Genomic DNA, 20,371 nt, shown 5'->3' with positions numbered 1-20,371 from the left:
TGTGTACGAGATGGTAAAAAAACGTAAATGAAGTCCTTGGAAAGAGAAAGCGTCGTGCTAGTACTAAAGAGTCGCTTCAAGAGAATCTTTGGAAGAAGAAATCGATATTCTACGACATTATTGGAAGACGCACTACATTCGGAATTGTCATGATGTTATGCATATCGAGAAAAATGTTTGCGAATCCCTTATAGTTACGCTTCTTGATGATCCACATAAATCGAAAGACAGAATAAAATCTAGAAGGGATCTCAAGGAGCTTAACATAAAAAATATTTTGCATGCCGACGAGGAGTGCGGACAAAAAACAAAATTACCAGCGGCAAAGTACACTATAAATCGGAATGAGAAGAAGAAGTTGTGTAAATGGTTTGCGAATATCAAAGTTCCCGATGGTCATTCTTCAAACTATACGAGATTTATATCTATGAAAGATTTGAGACTTATTGGAATGAAGACTCACGATTGTCATGTGCTTTTACAACAAATGTTACCCCTCGCCTTGCGTGGAGTTTTGTTACTCGATGTGAGATTTGCAATATCCAAGATATGTGTATTCTTCAACTCGATTTGCACAAAGGTTATCGATCCCATTTGCTTGGATTCTCTGCAATCGGAGTTGGTTAAAACTCTTTGCATGCTAGAGAAGATTTTCCAACCTTCGTTTTTTGACATCATGATTCACTTAACTGTTCACTTGGTACGTGAAGTGAAATTATGTGGGCCTGTATTTTTACGTTGGATGTATCCAATCGAACGTTATATGAAAGTGTTGGAGATTTATGTGAAGCACTACAATAGGCCGGAAGGGAGCATAGTGGAAAACTATATAGCAGAGGAGTCCGTTGAATTTTGTTCGGAGTATTTAGCTAATGCAGACGCGATTGGGTTGCCAAAGAACACAAGTCATGAATCAAAAGCTCTATCTATAGGTATTTTATTGACACTTTCTTCTGTGCATTTAACTTATTAATGAAAGGACAACTATTCATATGAGTGGTAATTTGTAGGTACTTATTCTAGCGTCAACCGGAAAGAGTGGGAGCAAGCCAATCTTCCCGTTTGTGCATATTCATTTGAGTGAATTGAGAGAAAATTATCCAAAAAGAGATGAAAATGAAAAATGGTTACAAGAAGAGCACAATCGTTTGTTTCAAAAGTGGCTTGGAAAACGATTATTTCGAGAATCTGGACATTCAGAAACGTTGAGCAAAATATCTGGCGGGCCTTCCTCAATGGTTACAAGGTACACTGCTTGGTCTGTTAATGGTTTTACTTTTTACACCAGAGAAAGAGACAACAAACATCCCGTTCAAAATAGTGGTGTCACATTACTTGATGAAACATTAAATGTTTCTTCGGCAAAGGATAAAAATCCAAAAAAAGCTTTCATGAACTATTATGGTTACATTGAAGACATTTTGGAACTTGATTATTGTGGGTTGCGAATCGTTTTTTTTAAGTGCAAATGGGCCGACAACAATCATGTTAAAGTTGATAAAGACAGAGTTACAATTGTCGACTTTCGACGTACAAGTTACGAGAATGATTCATTTATTTTGGCCTCACAAGAAACTCAAGTATTTTACGTATCAGAACCCGTCAATCCAGACTTGTCATTAGGCGTTCACAGAAAGCGAGAAATATTGGCGAGGATGAAGACGAAGACATGTCTAATATACTGCCATTCACATCCGGCTTACCACTTGTTGATGAAGAGATTGAAGATTTTGATGATGATGATGTTTCTCATTTACTTCGTTCAGATATCAATCCAACTTTTGTGTGAAAACCAAAAAACTATATGTATTTTATGATTCAGATTATGATACATTCATGTTTTCTTCTATGATATATATATTTTGTAAGGTTTTTTTTGTGTGTGTAGATGTTATTAATAAACACTAATCTGGAAAAATATTTCGCCGCTGCCAACATTGCACATGGCTGCGGCCAATTGTACAAACGGCTGCGGCAAAGTATATCGTTGGCTGCGGCCAAATAATTTCCAGAGTCCACATATTTCTGGGAACTCATCTCGCCGCGGCCAAGTATGTATTTTTCCGCGGCAAACATTATACGTCGCCGCGGCGAAATGAGTTCCAGAGTCAACATATTTCTGGGAACTCAACTCGCCGCGGCCACGTATATTGTTGGCCGCGGCAGAACTATTTGGCCGCGGCAAACTATATACTTGGCCGCGGCGACATCTACTGATTTCTGAGATATTTTACTTACAAACACCCTAGTTATCATGTTTTTCTTAAATAACATCAAACACTATCAATATATATATATATATATATATATATATATATATATATATATATATATATATATATATCAAATACTCAATCATCCATAATACTCAATCAAACACTAATTCAAATAACCACAACAATCTCAAACACAAAATAAAAACTCAAAAGAGTATCAAACAATCTCATAAAACACATAAAAACATAAATATTTAAGTCTCACACATATAAAAAAACTTGAAAACAAATATTAAACTTAGAAGGGTTCAAAAACACATTAAAAAAATCTTACTCATTGCCGTCGTTGTTATTCCCAGGTGGTTGTGGTGGTGGTGGTCCCGGGTACTGAGGAGGTGCCATATGTGGTGGCCATTGCGGTGCTTGGGCCGGATAGTATGTTTATTGAGGATATGGAGGGAACTTGAATTGATTCTTCTGGTTGATTTTCCACCGACCTATTAGCTCGTTTAATCCCTCGAAAGCCGCGGCGCCATATTCTCCTTGTCGGTGCATCTAGTCTTGAGTGTGTTGATACCCGCCGACGAGATAGTGGTTACACCGAGCAATGTAGTCTTGGGTGGTGGGATCATACCCCGGGGGTTGTTGTAAGCACAACATTGGCTCGCTGAGTTACAGTTCGTCCTCCTCTTCCGGCTCGTTTACTATGTATCTCTCGATCGTCTTGTCATTAATAAGCGCCACACACTTCTTGGTTGTGTCGTGTTTTGAGCCTCCAACACAGGCATTCAGACACAAGCCGTAGATGATTGAGGGATACGGCAACCCATTTTTGATATTCTTGTAGTCAATTCTCTTCATCCAATTATAGATGAATCGACCAACATTGACGATTTTTCCACGAATGACACAAAACAGAAGATGGACATGTTCCTCGTCGAGACGGGTGAAGTGCTTTATCGGAAAGAGACGAGAGCAAATGAAATAAATCCTCGTTTTCGAGAGCCTGTAAAATAAACACCGTTATATTAAAAACATGCAATAGACAATAATACACACACAAAAGAAGTAAAGTTTTACCTCGTCAACAATTTTCGGAGAAGCTTTCTAACTCCTATGTCCATGACCAAATTCTCTCCAGGAGTAGTCAACAAACTCAACATTTCGTCGAGGTTAGGATCTCTCAACCATTGTCGGTAACCCTCATTCTCGAAATTGATGTCCCGAGTTCCTAGCAACGCGTTGATTGCTCCGACACTACAGTCGACCACTACACCGCGAACCGTCACCACATCATCCACTTGATCCAGTAAGTTCGTGTCGAATTTGTACGTGAGAGTGACATTTGCTTTGTGCTCGGGTGTGGCACAAAATTTTCTCCACGAGAAACCTTCGATGGTGTTGTGGATTTGACCCCCTATATGCATGCTTGGGCTCACCTTCAACCCTCGTTCAAAGATCGGATTTCGTTGAACGAGAATGTCATATCGATCTTCCGCGGCCTTACTAGTGAATATCCGACTATTATAGTTCACTTCGGGTTCGGGTTCAGATTGACGAGGCCTCTTGATTTTTTAAGTGGGGCCTAGAAGAGCTAAGGTCGGCTTCTTTGTAACCGGCGGGGGTTTTTGATCGGCCCATTTTCTAATTGAACAAATGAATCCAAACTCAAATTCAACAACATCTTCAAACAATAAATCATTTTCAACACAAAATTAAACTCAATTCAACACTAAATATCAAAATTCAACATTAACACATTATATTCAAATAAAATAAGCAAATAACTCATCACAAACACAATTCAAACTCAAATCCGAAATAAATTTAACCACAATATCAAAATACAACTCATTTTCAACCTAAAAATAACATTATACCCAAAATCATAAACTACAAAAAAAAACCCAAAACAAAAAACCCGAATTTCGGCCAAATCTACAATCCAATACCATAAACTATAACCAAAATCCTAAATTAGTTTATAAATCACAAAAAACATTCATGACAATTAAGATTTTGATATGAAATTAAGTTACAAACATACCTCAAGGTTGGTGGGAGAAGAAGCAAGGGAGGCTAGACCGAGAGAGAGAAAGAGATGGCGGCGAGGAGGCGCGGCAAGATTTGGCGTCGGCGAGAAGGCGGCGAAGTTTCAAGGTAGGTTTAGGAGAGGAAATTGCACAGAAACGGCCGAAATGAAGGTCTGAGGCGAGAGGAAGTGAAAAAAAAATGAAGAAATAAACCGAAATGAGTTTATAGTGAAGACCAAAAATTTTTACGACATTTCGCCGCGGCGAGTGGAAGCCTTGGCCGCGGCGAAATGTTTCCACAACGGTACAGTAACCCGTTGTGGAAACATTTCGCTGCGGCCAAGGCTTCCGCTCGCCGCGGCAAAATGTCCTTGTTTTCATATTAAACACATATTTCCACAACGGGTTATTGTACCGCTGTGGAAAAGTTTGGTTGCGGAGAGATGATACCGTGGCCGCGGCGAGATTAAACAACGGGTCACTATCCCATTGTTTAAATCTTAAATTTTCTTCTAATTCCACAACGGGACAGTTGACCCGTTGTGGAATCATCAAAATTCCAAAACGGGACAACTGTCCCGTTGTGGAAACATGATGATTCTACAACGGGACAATAGACCCGTTGTGGAATCATCGGGATTCCACAACGGGACTATTGACCTGTTGTGGAAACATCATGATTCCATAACGGGACATCGTTCCGTTGTGAAATCTAACATTTGTAGTAGTGACCGGAGCAATCGAGTTTTCCAGTGGCGGCGAGGAAGAGCATGTTGGAATCGATCTAGGGTTTAAGAAAATAATTAACGCTTCGGTAAGCGGCGGAATTTTAAAAATTTTCTTTTACAAGTAAAAACAGTTTTTTACTAACCTAGACAAAGAGCAAGTACATATAATTAAAATTAATATGAGCTAAGAAGTTTACTAACCTTTCTTGAAGCTTGAACTTTGAGAAGCTTTTGGAAAGTTGCAACGCTCGTCTCCTCGCAGCACGTCTCTCTTTCTTTCCTCGGCACCTCGAGCAACCACGATAGTTTCTATCACTAAATCACTCGAAATAAAAGGAATCAGTGAGTGGACACTTTTAAACACTACGACTTAAGAACGAGTCTTGAAGTCGCAGAGCTAAACACTAGGTCAAATGAGGACCTAGGTGCCAAAGCAAAGAAATCGAAAATAAACTAGAGAGAGAGAAGAGAGGGGCGGCCACAAGTTCTAGAGAGAGAGGCTCTCAATCTCTAACTTATGTGGAATGAGTAGAATGAGAGGAATGAGGGTCCTATTTATAGGAGAAGGGTTGGCCTTGGAAAGAAGTAGTTTCCTCTTATTTTCCAAGCATTTATGAGCAATCTTTTATTACCCATTCCTATCAACATAGGCGCCCACCTCATTCAAATCCTCAAGGGATTAGTTTCCTCTTTTGTTTCTCTCTTGGTTGCCTTGGCCGAAATTTCCTATACAAGCATGGGAAATTTGTTTCCTCTTTTTCTTTTGGCAAGTATCTTCATACATTTATGCACAAAATATTCTCTCTATCTCTTGGGTATGTTGGGCGCCTATCTCAACTAGAAGGAGCTTCTAGAAGCTTCTTCATTTGTTCATGACAATATGAGAAAGGCCCATTAAGAATTTTCAATAAAATTCTTATGAAATGAAATTAATCCACAAGGCCCAATAAGACTAATATTGACCAAGTGAAACATGTCATCAAATGACCTTGTCAAAAAATTTATTGACATTCATTTCATCCTTTGTCTCAAAAGACAAAAATACCCTTTTGACAATTTTCGTTCTTGTTTTGACTTAGCTTCCAGTTTAACTATTCCTACTCGATGTGATTCATGACAGTGACCTCATGGACCCAAATGAACAAAGCTTGAGCTAAACACTTGGACTCAAAAGTTCACAAACCTTTTCCAAGTTTAGCTTAATGCCAACTGACTCCACTAAAGAGTTGACACTGAAAATCTCTCGGTTCAAATGAATTTATTTTCTACTCAAGAAGTCAACCTAATTATGATGAGCGGATCCACTGAATATTATCTATGTTTACCCTTCATGAATGTCATCAGCTAGTCGGGATTTACTAAATTACCATTTTACCCTTCTAGTTGTTATTTCCTCAACTCATTTGTCGCTTGTGAATAAGTTAAAAAAAATGTATTGACGAGGAGCTAACAAGTCACATCGTTTCATCCAAAAGAGTCAGGACTCAATTTGGACACTGGCCAGTTCATTTATTCACACTCCAAGGAACAAAGCATGAGGTGATATACAATGAATTTCAGCAATCTTGTACATGAATTCCATATCTATGAGAACTTCACAAAGTTACTCATGACATTCTCACAACTTAGTACTTCACCAATAGGCCTTGTTCGGAATCACATAGTGAGTCCGAACTCTGACTTTCTCAAATGAGAATACGTAAGGTGTGAAATGGCATGTCTCATCTCAGGATTAAGGTAAGCACGATGCAATTCATACGTAGTGACTTCGAGACATAAGAGGTTAAATGGTTTGTTCTTATCTTGTCTCTAGAAGTGCACTGGTCAATTCAGTACCTTCGGAAGATACCTAGAAGAACTATATAGTCTCTAACTCTCAATGCCTCATAACCAGACATCATAGATTCTTCTAACAATCATACTGAGGTCAATAGTCCTTTGACCCTTAGATTGCGAATATATCGTTTTAAGCAAACTACGAAGAGTTTGTTCATGCAAATCTACATTTGTCTCTTCGTAAGTTGTTTAGTTTGTTTATGGACTAAAGACTAAGGTTTTATCATAAAGCTTCAAACAAGGAAGATTGAAAGAACGTTTCAACTTTTTATTAATGAATAAGCAATTACAAGCAAGAATCTTCATGAGACTTTATTACATCAAATGCATAATATAAAGATTACAACTCTTCTTGTGGGCACCATTGACAACAAACTCCCACTTGACTCAAAGAAGATGTGTGTAGTCTTTCATGCCTAATCCCTCTCGATGTTGGTCGAAGACCTTGTTCGCTAGGGCCTTTGTGAATGGATCTGCTAGGTTGTCCACCGTTGAGATCTTCTTCACTTCCACGTCTCCGCGCTGCACGATCTCTCGAATCAAATGGTATTTCCTCTCTATATGCTTTAGAGCGCTTATGGCTTCGAGGTTCCTTTGAGTTAGCGACAGCCCCACTATTATCACAATTGAACGGGGGATTGGAGAGATAAAATAATACATTACATCACGACTGGTACGGTCCCGTCCGACAAGATGGCAAAACGCAAACTCGTACTGAGAAGTGCAAGATTCTGCGTGATAAACGAAAACCTGTTCAAAAGAAGCTTCGCAGGACCATACCTTAAGTGCGTTGGAACGGATGAATCAAAACGAATCCTAGAAGACGTGCACGAGGGAGAATGCGGAAGTCACACAGGAGGAAGAGTACTCGCCATCAAAATAAAGAGGCAAGGCTACTTTTGGCCGACCATGTTGGCAGATTACGAGGCACATTCGCGCCGCTGCGACCAATGCCAACGCCACGCACCTAACATAAAAAGACCCGCAGAAGAGTTGTCCTCCATCTTGGCTCCATACCCATTCATGAAATGGTCTATGGATATCGTGCGACCAATGTCGGCCGCACCTGGTGGATTAAAATTTTTATTAATCTTAACGGATTATTTTTTGAAATGGGTCGAAGCATGCGCCTTCGTCTTGATCAAAGACGTCGATGTTGAAGCATTTGTCTGGAAAAATATTATTTGTCGGCACGGGACTCCCCACGAAATCGTGGCGGACAACGGGTCACAATTTATATCCAAAAAATTCAGAACATTTTGCTACAATAATAACGTGGAACTGAGGATGTCAACACCATGATACCCTCAGGGAAACAGACATGCAGAGGCAGCAAATAAGACCATCGTAAACTCCATCAAAGAGAGGCTCATGGCTAAAAAAGGACGATGGGCAGAAGAGCTACCAGGTGTGCTCTGGGCCTACCGAACCAGACCGCGAAGGCCAACATTGGAAACTCCGTTCTCCTTAGTGCATGGAGTCGAATCAGTCATCCCGGTCGAACACCAAGTGCAGACTCTGAGGACGATGCACGTGCACGAGGATGAGCCAGAAAATGAACAATCGCTATGCGACGCCTTGGATTTTATAGACAGAAAGAGGGAGTCGGCCTTGATACGGCTATCCTACTATAAACAGTCCATTGCCAGATTCTATAATAAAGGCGTAAGCTCTAGAAAATTCGAAGTAGGAGACTTAGTCCTCCGAAAAACATTTTGGATCTTAAAAGACTTAGCAAATTCAAAAATACCATTCCACGACTTCGGCCTAAAATCTTAAAGGAAACATTTTGGATCTAGGTGATCTAAAAAACTTAACAGGTTTTAGAAAACCCGAATTGATTAAGGCTAAGTAACATTTGAGGGAAGCCCTCAGAACATAAGGACGACCTAAGTTACTTAGACAAAATATACAAACATTCATGCATCCATAAAAGAATTTGGCGAGCTAAAAGACTTAGCAAAATCTGAAGAAGTGAAAATTGCATAGAATAATAAATAATAACAAAGCCATCCAAATAAAATAGGGATACTGAAGCCCTTTATAATTGTCTCACAAAAATAATAATTTTTCCCAAAACAAACGGGCCCTAAAAGCAAAAGGAAAAAAAAGAAGCCGAGAAGTTCAAGGCGTCGAGCTCAGGCTTGGGGATGCTCCGGGGTCGGGGTGAATGGCAGTGTGTCCTCGTTGACCTCCGGTATTGGGTTCAGGGCCTCATCTGTCACGCTTATCATCGACCCATGCTCATCAAACGGAGGAGCTTCTGACCCCGAGACCTCGGCACGAATGTCGGCGGCGGATTCGGTAGGGACGTCAGAGGGGGAACGATCAGCGTAGAGCGGGAAAGAGATATCTTCGATCTCGGGGACAGCGATGGCTGCGTATTGCACCTCGTACTAAGCGATATCATCCTCAGTGTCCTTCAGCTCCCCGGCCCAGTCCGAAATACCTCCCTTCAACACCTCCGAGATCAAGTCTTTGTTGCCCCGGCGCTGTTCGAGATTCTTCAGGATGAGGACGGCCTCGTCCATTTTCTCCTTCTGAGCACGATACTTTAGTATCTGCTCCCGATATCGCGGGGAGGTCGCCTTCCTTGCCGCTAAGACCGCCCTCTCCTTCTCGGCCTTGGCTAACCTCTTGAGCTTTGCCGCCTCGTCCCGAGCGGCCTCCAGGTCTCGATCCTGGTTCCTCACCCTGGCCTCGGCCACCTCGAGCTTCTTCTTTAGCTCGACAGAGTGAACGCACCACCGTTCGATTGTAGCCTCCCTCTTTTCGACATCGGCCTCCAGAGCCTTGGTCTTCGCAACCAGGTCCGCTTGCGCAGCCTTGTACTTCTCCAAGAGGGTGTCCTTATCAGCGACGTCCTCCTCGGGGGAAGCTACTTTGCCGCCGACCTCCTTGAGCTCGGCTTGAAGGGACTCCGTCCCTTTCTTCACCAAAGCCAGTTCGGCAAGAGAAGCATTTGCCTTCCGGAGGCGCTTCTCGTACAGTACACCCCCCCGGTTGAACTGAGTCGACAGCTGCACACAAAATATCGCTAAGTATCCTAGTTCGACCTTGTAATAAAAATAATAGTAAAATGATAGGACTTACCCCGGTAATGGTCGACGCCATGCAGCGGTACTAGTCCGCCTCTATCAGCTCGCGACCTTCTATGGTCAGCTGCCTAAGAAACCATGCGGGCGAATAAAGATTGTCGCAGAGCAGGTGGTCCTGGTTGTAGTGGAAGTTGACGAAGTGCGCCTTCTTCGGCTTTGAAGAAGAGGCACCCAAGTCACCTCCACGAGACCTCGCCAGACCGCCGCGAGGCCTCGCCGACTCACTCCTGCTGGCCGGGGTCCTCTCAGCTCTATCCCCCTTGGCCACTTCGGCCTCAGGGGATCTACTCTCAGGCCCGCTTGCGGCCACCACGGATTTCGGGACCCTATCCCTGTTGCCCTTGTTCTTTTTCTTCTTCTTCCTCCTTAGCTCGCCCTCGAAAGGGGCATCGTCCTCCTCATCTCGGCCCTCGCTTCGGCCCGCCGGCAACTTTCTTTTTTTAAGAACCGCCGAAGCCTCGGTGGAGTTGTCGGCCTGCCCAGCCATCGCGGCAGGAACGGACCCAGGAGCTTGATCGCCTTGTACTTCGCCGGCCCCATGGGGACCGCGTCATTCTCGACATCCACGACTGGGATGTCGGCCCGAAGACGCTCCCCAATAACCTCGACTTCGGGGTCCTGAGGGGGACCCGAGGGCGCTGTGGCCGAGGAAGAGGCCATGGCGGCCTTCCTGTTACGTCTCGCATCGCGAGCGCTGACACGTTCATGCTGTCCTCGATTACTATAAAAAAAGGGGAGAGCCCTCAGTTGAAAGAGCAAAGAAAGATAAAGAGAGAAGAAGAAGAAGAAGAAATTTCGGTCGAACTAACCTTCTTGGAGAACGACGGTTGGAGGAGATGGACAAAGTCTGGCTGAAATGAAACGCTCCGGAGTGAAGCTCGATCACTCACTGTGACCCTCCTAAAGTATGGCGAGCTTGGAAGCAAATTATGCGAGCGAAGGAGCCTTAATTTTTCCTACAAAAAGAAAGAAGGAAAACGTTAATATTCTCAACAAAAAAAAATCTTTCATAAAAACATTTAAATCCGCATACTCGATGAGCTCTCCCACTTCGCCGAGAAATTGCGAGCTCGGCTCCCGAGGGATTGCTCGTTAACGACAAAGTAAAAGTAACACCGTCCCCAATTCTTGTCTTTCGAAGAACGACCAGAGATCACTCCCCGGTCCGCGGCCTTCGAAAGGTAGAAACACTTGGGGTCGTGTTTCGAGTTCGCCTTGACCACGCAAAGACGGACTAAGTCCATCAGGGCGAGGTCAGCTTTCTGTTCGTGGGCCACGACTAAGAACACTAAAACAAATAAAGGCATCCGGTGCGACGATTCTCGCACCAAATGCCTCAAAAGTCGCACTTAATAGTTTATTAGATGCGACTTTTGTCGCACCTAAACGTCTGTCGCTAAAGGTATTATGTGCGACATGTCGCACCTAATGCCCAAGCTGTTTTGCTGCCAAAAATCTTGAAATTGGCGGGTGATTTCATATCGGGTGCGACTTTGTCGCACTTAATAATTTTCACGCCATTATATTCGGTACGACATGTCGGACCGAAAAGGTTATTTTAATTAAAAAAAATTTACAACATTAGAAATTAGAAAATTAAATCAAAATTCATCTATAATTAAATAAAAATTAATTAAAAAAATTCTAAATTAAAAATAATATTCTGAAAATAGAATTCTTAATTAAAAATACAAATACAGTCTAACAAAAACGAAAAAGTTAATTCCTAATTTTTTTCTAATAAAACTTATCGATAGTAGAATTCCCTCTACCGAATAAGTTGCCAGAACTTCGGGAACCGCTTCCTCGTCCTCGTCCACCGCTGCCTGACGCGCTGCCGCTCGATCCGCCGCTTCTATAAGGACGGTCTCGCAAGAAATCCATAGAACCAGGCGTAGAACCCGACGTGGAACTTGGCGTCTGCTGATTTGTGCCACCTGGTTGCGGTGCAGGCGGAGGTTGGGGCGTCTGCTGATCAGGAAGGCGATCTGTTGCCACATCTCCTACAGCTCGGCTTGTTGGGCATCCATCTGAGCTCGCATCTCGGCAACCAATGGATCGGTCTGAGATGACGAACTTGACGAGCCTCTACCTAGCGCTTGGGCAACACCCAACGATGACTTTGGGATCAAAGGCCCTATCCCGACTTCTCAGTCTCTGCGTACTCCCAAAACCTCGCACATCGCGTACATCTCTGCATCTCCTTGGGAGATCACGGTGTTTCGCTCCTCATCTTGTCGCAAAATATCTATCGTCTGGGCGGTGATTTGATCCTTCACAAAAAAACCACAAAAACTTATCAGATAAGAATAATTTAAGCAATTAAATATAGTAAATAAAGCAAATAACTTACAAATTGCGACTTCGTGAAGTCCGTCGTCCACGATCCCTTAGCGTCATGGTGTTTTTCTGACCATATCGCTAAAGCCGAGCCCACTCTCATCTTCCTTTCGCTGTAATTTTTCAACATTAAAATATGAATCACATATATATTGCATCTTAATACGAAGCGACTTACGTTCCTCGAGCGATGACCAAAAAAAATAAGCGACCCTTGTCTCACCTTCGTCTTCTTCTTCTTCGAATTTTCCCGGTTGCGGACAGACTTCGAATTTTCCCAGTTTCAGACCTGAAAACATAAAGTTTTGGCACTTGAACTTCATCGACAGTTTTCTTGTCTTTGAGATACTTTGCAACAAATGTCAATGCCTCTTCTACAACGTACGCTTCCGCAATGGAGCCTTCTTGCCTATTTCTATTTCTGACAAAAAATTTTAACGTTCCAAGGTATCTCTCAACTGGATACATCCATCGCATATGCACCGGACCGCCACACAACACTTCATCTGGTAGATGAATTGCCACGTGAACCATGATCGTGAAAAAGCTGGCGGAAATATCATCTCAAGCTTACACAATATCTCAATGATGGAATTTTGCGATTTTTCGAGATCTTCCACTCTCAGGGTTCTAGAACTTATCAACTTGAAAAAGTTGCAAAGCTCGGAGATCGTCTCCAGTATCGGTTTTGGCACAAAAGGGCGAATACCATCAGCCAACAACCTCTGGAAGATCACGTGACAATCGTGCGACTTCAAAACTGTGAGCTTCCCGAAAGCAGCCACATTTTTCTTCAAATTTCCAGCGAGCCCGTCTGGGAATTTGACAAATTTGAGGAACTCGGTAAACCGTTGTCTCTGCTCAAGGGTTAACGTGTACGCTGTTGACGGTTTGTACCACCCATTCTTTTGTTGTCTCAAGTGGAGAGAAGACTTGATTTTCAAGTCCATCAAGTCAAATCTCGACTTCTCCATATCATAGTTCTTCTTTTCCAAGCTGAGCATCGTCCCGAGAAGATTCCCGCACACGTTCTTCTCTATATGCATGACGTTCATGTTGTGCTTCAGCTCCAACTCTGATCAGTAAGACAACTCATAAAAGATGCTCTTTTTTGTCCAATTCAATTCGCACTCAGCACGTTTTCGTTTACCGGCATGTTTACCACGTTGTGTGAGAAACGCTAGCCAACTGATCTAGTATGTCTTACGCAGTCAACTTGACAGGTTTACGGCGTTTCTCGTGGCGATCTACGTAGTGATCATTGCTTTTCCTCAATCGGTGAGGCGTAGGCAAGAATCGAAGATGATCATAGTAGACGATCATGTTTCTGACTTTCATAGATGGCGTCTCAAGGATGCACGTGGGGCACACAAGATACCTTTGGCCACTTCATCCCGACAAATACGATCGAGCCGGAAAGTCGTTTATCATCCATAGAAGTGTGGCACACAACCGAAACACTTCATCGTTCGCCCCATCTCGCACTTGGAACCCAGTATCCCACAATTCTTTCAGCTCTTCAACAACTAGTTGTAAGAACACGTCCATGTCTTTTCCAGGTGAGCTCGGTCCAGGTATCAGAAGCGTTAGCATCATGTACTCCTTCTTCATGCACAACCAAGGCGGCAAGTTGTACACAGTTAGTACCACGGGCCACATACTACACGCTAGACTCATTTCCCCAAACGGATGAACCCATCAGAAGCAAGTCCCAGCCGTACGTTGTGAGGCTCTGCAGCAAAACCTAGATATCTCTCCTCTAGATTCTTCCACGTTGAACCATCAACAGGATGTCGCAAAACGCCTTCTTCCTTGACGTGATCTCGTTCGTGCCACTGCATCTCAATCGACGTGTGTCGATAAGCGTATAATCGCTTCAATCGATCTTTCAAGGAAAGTATCGCAATATATTTTGTGATACATTTTTTCCGGTTGACTTCCATCTGCTCTCATTGCAAATTGGGCACACTTCAGCTTTCTCGAGATCTTTTCGAAATAACACACAATTGTTGATGCACGCGTCGATCATATCGTATCCCATGCCGAAACGCTTCACCTTTTCCTTGGCCTCGTAGTGTTTTTCCGGAATTGGGTTACCAATTGGATGAGACTTCCTCAAGAGCTGCAATAATTCTGTAAAGAACTTGTTCGTCCAATGGTTCGTGACTTTGATGTGCATTAACGAAACCAGGAACGATAAAGACGAAAACTCTTTGCATCCATCGTCCAATTCTGCTTCCAAATCGATGAATAAGTCTTCCACTTGCTCCTCTGCCCGCACTTCACTTGGAGTCGGATCCGCAAAGTCGTCGAAGTCCTCGTGATCCATTATATCATGGAGAGCATCGTGTAATCCACCGACTCCTCTCTGGTTAGTTTCGCTGGCATCTTCTACTTGGGTAAGCACATGACGTTCGCCGTGATGATACCATTCGGTGTATCCCGGGGTAAACCCCTTGTTCAAAAGGTGATTCTTTACGACCCCGATTTCCTGCCATCTCACGTTATTGCAAGATTTACAAGGACAATGATATTGACCATTTTCGTTCGGGAATCTGCTTGCAAGGTGGATAAACTCGTTAACCCATGTTTTATATTGCAACCTCAACCGATTCTTCTCGGTAATCCAATCTCTACTTGGATTTGACATTCCGCTGAATGAGGCGGGAAATTGAGAGGTAAAAATGAATCGTTAGAATTCATTTTGTAAGAGTTAATTGTTAGGAAATTGAGAGGTAAAAATTGAGAGTGAATCGTTAATATTTGAAATTTAGAATCAATTGTTAGGAAATTGAGAGTGATGAATTGTTAGTAAATTGAGAGTGAATCGTTAATATTTAAAAGAGTCGAGAGCGAATTTGTAAGAGTGAAAGAGAAATTGTGAAAGACATATATTAATTTTGAAAAATTGTTAGAATTCGTTATTATATACAAATTCACTACTGATTTCATTACCAAGTTAATCAATTTCGACAAATTAGTTCATTCATTAAAATATATTATTTAAAGAGTTAATTTTTTGACAAATAGATTTTATTCTAACAAAAATTCGGCAAAGTTTCCCCTAAAATAGTGACTAACCAAAATCTGTAATTAAAAAAACAAATATATAACCAACCAGGACTATCCTATTAACATACTAAATACTAAACCGAGCCTCCGTAGCTCGGTTGCAATAAATTTAACATGTTACAATTACATTAAATTACACTAAATATGTTACTAATTACATTAAATTACAATCAAATCAAACAAAACATGATACAATTACGCTAAACATGTTACTAATTAATTTAATATGTTACTTTTAACTTAATTCATCTAATCTAACATGTTACATATTCTTAAAAGTTTTGACAATTACTATATATTACAAATTTTTAGCAAACTAATCAAGTTATATTTTCATCTAATCTAACATGTTACTATTTTCATATATATTACTAATTAATCTAACTAAACATGTTACTAATTAATTAATTAACTAAACGTGTTAACATCTAATCAAAGTTATATTTTCATATATATTACTAATTAATCTATATGAAATAATCTAAAAATATTACTAATTACAAATAACTAACCTTTTCCGAGGCGACGACGAGGCGACAAGCTACGACGCGGGCCGGGGCCGGGGGTTGTTTGGGCGGCAGCGGGTGGGCCTGTTAGAATTGATCTAGGGTTTAAGAAAAAGTTTAACGCTTCGTTAAGCGGCGGAATTTTAAAAAATTTCGTTTACAAGTAAAACAGTTTTTACTAACCTAGACAAAGAGCAAGCACATGTAAATAAAAACTAATATGAGCATAGAAGTTTACTAACTTTTTTAGACGCTTGAACGTTGAGAAGCTTTTGGAAAAAAAAAGGTTGCAACTTTCGTCTCCCTCGCAGCACGTCTCTCTTTCTTTCCTCGGCAACTCGAGCAACCACGAAAGTTTCTATCACTAAATCACTCGAAATAAAAGGAATTAGTGTGTGGGCACTTTTAAACACTACGACTTAGGAACGGGTCTTGAAGTCGCAGAGCTAAACTCTAGGTCAAATGAGGACCTAGGTGCCAAAACAATAAAACGAAGTTGACTAGAGAGAGAGAGGAGAGGGGCGGCCACAAGGTCTAGAGAGAGAGGCTCTCAATCTCTAACTTATGTGGAATGAATGAAATGAGAGGAATGAGGCTCCTATTTATAGTAGAGGTCTCACCTTCAATAAGGTAGTTTCCTCTTCTATAGAATATCACATATTCATGAGCCAATTTCCCTTTTTCCTTCATAGAGGTGCACGGCCAAGACAAAACAAGTAAGTCCTTGGATTTGTTTCCTCTTTTGTTTGCTTCTCCCTTGACTCATTTTGGGCGCCTACTTCATTTCCTCTTAGGGGAAATTTGTTTCCTCTTTTTCTTTTGGCAAGTATCTTGAAGCTTTTCCATTTGTTCATGACAACATGAAAAAGGCCCATTAAGAATTTTCAATAAAATTCTTATGAAATGAAATTAATCCACAAGGCCCAATAAGACTAATATTGGCCGAGTGAAACATGTCATTAAATGACCTTGTCAAAAAATTTATTGACATTCATTTCATCCTATGTCTCAAAAGACAAAAATACCCTTTTGACTATTTTCGTTCTTGTTTTGACTTAGCTTCCAGTTTAACTATTCCTACTCGATGTGATTCGTGACAGTGACCTCATGGATCCAAATGAACAAAGCTTGAGCTAAAATACTTGGACTCAAAAGTTCACGAACCTTTTCCAAGTTTAGCTTAATGTCAACTGACTCCACTAAAGAGTTGACACTGAAAATCTCTCGGTTCAAATGAATTTATTTTCTACTCAAGAATTCAACCTAATTGTAATGAGCGGATCCACATAATATTATCAGTGTTTACCCTTCATGAATATCATCAGCTAGTCGGGATTTACAAAATTACCATTTTACCATTCTAGGTGTTATTTCCTCAACTCCTTTGTCGCTTGTGAATAAGTTAGAAAAAATGTATTGACGAGGAGCTAACAAGTCACATTGTTTCATCCAAAAGAGTCAGGACTCAATTTGGACACTGGCCAGTTCATTTATTCACACTCCAAGGAACAAAGCATGAGGTGATATACAATGCATTTCAGCAATCTTGTACATGAATTCCATATCTATGAGAACTTCACAAAGTTACTCATGACATTCTCACAACTTAGTACTTCACCAATAGGCCTTGTTCGGAATCACATAGTGAGTCCGAACTCTGACTTTCTCAAATGAGAATACGTAAGGTGTGAAATGGCATGTCTCATCTCAGGATTAAGGTAAGCACGATGCAATTCATACGTAGTGACTTCGAGACATAAGAGGTTAAATGGTTTGTTCTTATCTTGTCTCTAGAAGTGCACTGGTCAATTCAGTACCTTCGGAAGATACCTAGAAGAACTATAGAGTCTCCAACTCTCAATGCCCCATAACCAGACATCATAGATTCTCCTAACAATCATACTGAGGTCAATAGTCCTTTGACCCTTAGATTGCGAATATATCGTTTTAAGCAAACTAAGAAGAGTTTGTTCATGCAAATCTACATTTGTCTCTTCGTAAGTTGTTTAGTTTGTTTATGGACTAAAGACTAATGTTTTATCATAAAGCTTCAAACAGACACGGAAGAATGAATGAACGTTTCAACTTTTTATTAATGAATAAGCAATTACAAGCACGAGTCTTCGTGAGACTTTATTACATCAAATGTACAAAACAAAGACTACAACTCTTCTTGTGGGCACCATTGACAACAGGGCCGAGGGTGGGCCGGGGGCTTTTTTGGCCGCAGCGAGCCGGGGGAGGGCCGGGGGCTGTTTGGGAGGGACGGTCGGAGGCTGTTTGGGCGGCAGCGGGCCGGGGGCGAATTAGGCGGCAGTGGACCGGGGCTGAGCCGAGGGAGTCACGGGAGGCGAGGGGAGGACCGAGGCTGAGCCCAGGGATGGTCACGGGCGGCGGGGCGGAGAGAGAGGCGTACTCAGTGGGTCTGGAAGAGGACGAGTCAGCTGGGTAAGCGTAGGGGTAGAGAGAAGCTTGAGTCTACTGGTGGTGGTGGTCGGAGATGACGGAGTAGGGCTGTTGCAGCGCCAGAGAGATGGCCGGAGTGAGGACGGACCTGCAGGTCGGAGAGAGACAAAGTGAGATTGAAAGAGAGAGGGGGGGGGGAAACAGAGAGAGAGAGAGAGAGAGAGAGAGAGAGAGAGAGAGAGAGAGAGAGAGACGTACCTTGGAGGACGGCGAGGTTCACGACGGAGAGGACGCAAGTCGCCGGAGATAGGCCGAGTGGAGGCGTCGGCGAGAGAGAGAGAGAGAGAGAGAGAGAGAGAGAGAGAGAGAGAGAGAGAGAGAGAGAGAGAGAGAGAGAGAGAAAGAGAGAGAGAGAGAGAGAGAGTGAGATTGAGAGAGAGGAAAAGATGCAGAGGATTTGAGCGCTCGGGCGAGGAAGAATGAGGCTCGGGTATTTATAATAACCTAAAACTATTGGGTGCGACAATATCGCACCTAATACTCATATTCGGTGCGACATGTCGCGCCCAATGTCGCACCGAATATGAAATCACACAACCAAAAATTTTCGGGGAGATTTTTCTGACCGTTTTAAATTTTAAAACCATTAGGTGCGACAGTTGTCGCACCTGAAAGTATTAGGTGCGATACTTGTCGCACCGAAAAGTATTAGATGCGACATTTTTATATCCGGTGCGACAATGTCGCACCGAATACCACTAAATATTAGCAAAATTTTAGTCAACTGGAGGAGTATATGGTGCGACATGTCACACCTAATATGTGCTTAGGTGCAACATGTCGCACCTAATACCTATCCGCACCAGAAATGTGAATTTGTAGTAGTGGAGGCCCAGAACCATCCGAACGAAGTGGGGGTACATCTGGGGTATAGTTAACCCTAGAGCCTCGACAAAGTTGAAGAGAAGAGGGTGGATCGGAAACCGAAGTACTCACGACTTAAACAAAACCTCATAAATACAGCAGTACCCCTCAACCAGGGTATCTGCCGTAGCAAGCGGCGGTGGAAGAAGGAGCCCGATCTCGGGGGCTATCTGATACTTGCGTCGGATGTCTGAAAGATCCGAGTTCCTAACAGTCGAAGGCATGAAGATATCCTTATTACCCAAAAGATTGGATCCCGACTGAGGAGCCCCGGAGCCAGACATTTAAATTTTTGATAGAAAGAAAGGTTAAAGTGTTTGAAGGTATGAAGTTTGTTTGAGTTCGCTAGCCGAACTGAAGCGAAGTGTTTAAAACAATGGATTTGTTCGAGTTCGCGGGTCGAACTGAAAGAAATTCGTAGTCGAACTCACGAAAAAGCTAAAAATCTAAGAGAGAAAAGAAATAAGTATTTCGAAGAAAGTGAAAGAAGAGAGATCTTACCTTTTCACCGAAGCCGCTTGAAATATAAATGAAATAAGAAGTCTTTTCGAATTACTCTTATTTATAACCATTTATATTAAATCGAATTCCGATAAAATCTAATGATTACGAATCAAATCAAATATTCAGTCCGTTAAAATAATATAAAATCTCAACTGACATCCGACTCTTCGATTTCGACTGCCGAAGCGCGGTTGGTATCGCGCCACGTGTCAAAAATATTCCGGAAATACGCGCCACGTGCCAAAAAGAAAAATTCAATTCCACCCCCCCCCCCCCCCCCCCCCCCCCCCCCCCCCTTTTTCATTTCGGGATTTCAAAAGTTTCGCTCAAGTATTTTAAAAAATATTTGAAATATTTTTCAAAATACTCGGGGACTAATATTTAAGTTGGGCTTTAGTTCGCCCAAAGCCCAACAACAGACCCAGTCCGACTCTTAATGACTTATATAAGCCCAACTCGACTCCTGAAGGTCGGCCCGAGCCCATTCAGAAGCCCGGTTCGCCAAGGGAAGGATGAGTCGGCCGTGGTGATCCAGTCGAAGGAATCAGTCTTGATCAGATAGAAGACTTCGCCGCGAAGACCAGATCTGAGATAACTTCTACCAGCGACGTGACAGAGCCAAACTGATCAACACATGTCCTCTTCGACGAATTCTCTCATGCTATAAATAGAAGCTGATACGTTGATTTTCGCACACACACACGCCTA

Source organism: Urtica dioica, chromosome 5 (genome assembly GCF_054948205.1).
Source record: "Urtica dioica subsp. dioica isolate 48M chromosome 5, U.dioica_male_clone48M_v1_H2, whole genome shotgun sequence".
NCBI lineage: Eukaryota > Viridiplantae > Streptophyta > Magnoliopsida > Rosales > Urticaceae > Urtica > Urtica dioica.
This window is presented reverse-complemented; position numbering follows the sequence as displayed.